The sequence below is a fragment of the Lathyrus oleraceus genome, chromosome 3, assembly GCF_024323335.1.
Source record: "Lathyrus oleraceus cultivar Zhongwan6 chromosome 3, CAAS_Psat_ZW6_1.0, whole genome shotgun sequence".
Lineage (NCBI taxonomy): Eukaryota > Viridiplantae > Streptophyta > Magnoliopsida > Fabales > Fabaceae > Lathyrus > Lathyrus oleraceus.
In genome coordinates this window covers 55,867,627-55,868,973 of record NC_066581.1, presented here as the reverse complement: position 1 = coordinate 55,868,973, position 1,347 = coordinate 55,867,627, and the positions used below count along the sequence as shown (strand labels likewise).

The window sequence follows — 1,347 nt, the reverse complement described above, 5'->3', positions numbered from 1 at the left end:
TCTCAATATTCCACCTTGCTTAACTTATTATGTGAGCTTCAAATGAGAAAAGTGTTTTCACCAAAATTGTAGCTATTTCAAAGACCTTCAAAATGGTCACAAATTTCATGTAATTTGGATTTGGGATGATAGAGTTATGCATTTTTGAAGTTTGGAAAAATCACTTGTTCAATGGTATAGGTCAAAAGTGACCTATAATGTAACTTCATATCACATGCTCATAAAAGTTGAATTATCTCTCACTCCAAACATAAAAGTTGAAGTAGACATCTTGAATTTGATTGTGCAACTTGGAAATATTTCATCTCATAAAAATTGAGCAAGTTATGGCCTTGGGAAGTTGACCTTCAAATTAGGGTTTAGACAAAATGACCTATAATGTTTCAACATAGAAAATGATTTTCCAAGAAAAACTAGCTATAAGTATCAACATGAAAGTTGTTTGGAATGTCATTTCGAGTAAATTTTCTCTTGGAATCATTTTCATATGATGAAAATTGTAGGAGATAGGGTCTAGGGAGACCCAGTTTTGATCAAATGAATTCATCTGGCCAACCACCATCAACCAACTTGCTAACCTTCAACTCTCTTTACTTTCTTGGCTCATGGTAGATCATATATGCATAATATGATGAATTTTGGAGTGTCCCTTGAGAAATTTGATCAATTGGTGAGATAGCTTGTTGGAGAAGTTACTCAAGATACCCGGTCAAACTAGGGTTTCCAAGGCAAATCACCCTCAAACTCTTGAAGAAAACTTGATCAATACAACATGTAGGAATCAATGGAACTCATATATAATGCTCATAACCATTCTTAGATCAATTCATGGTTGTGCTCTTTGTCACGAGGGCCTCAAACCCTAGATATGAACTTGACAGATCAATGGTGATCATGCCCTACCTACAAAAGAGTTAGGCAAATGCAAAGACATATTTTTGGTATTTTGGTTAGTAAAATAATGATATACAAGTATGATACAATCACATAGTGCTTGGTGATCTCTCCTAAAACAAACCCAATGAAAGAGGGGTAAGGAGGATGCCAAGGTATGATCCCAATATTAATGCTTATGATGAAATTGCATGAGGGATCTTAGGGTCAAAATTGGGGTCTTACAAGTGCGCATACCTCGGGGTATGGTTTGTTCATTAATGCACCGCCAACGACAACGTCGATAGTCATCTTTGTGTTATAGAGAAGTCCGTTGTAGAAGGTATGAATGATCAACCATCGTTCTAATCCGTGGTGTGAACAAGCTCTTAATAGTTCTTTGTATCTCTCCCAAGCATCGAAAAGAGATTCATCATCCTGTTGTGTAAATCTGGGAATTTGGTTACGTAGGAC

General features: G+C 36.1%; 1 non-coding gene across 1 annotated transcript; it reads left to right on the top strand.

Moving 5' to 3' along the window:
• Nucleotides 1-1,240: 1,240 nt before the first annotated feature.
• Nucleotides 1,241-1,347, top strand: LOC127134164 (small nucleolar RNA R71). Its single transcript, XR_007807923.1, has one exon. It is a non-coding gene; the product is annotated as a small nucleolar RNA R71 (small nucleolar RNA).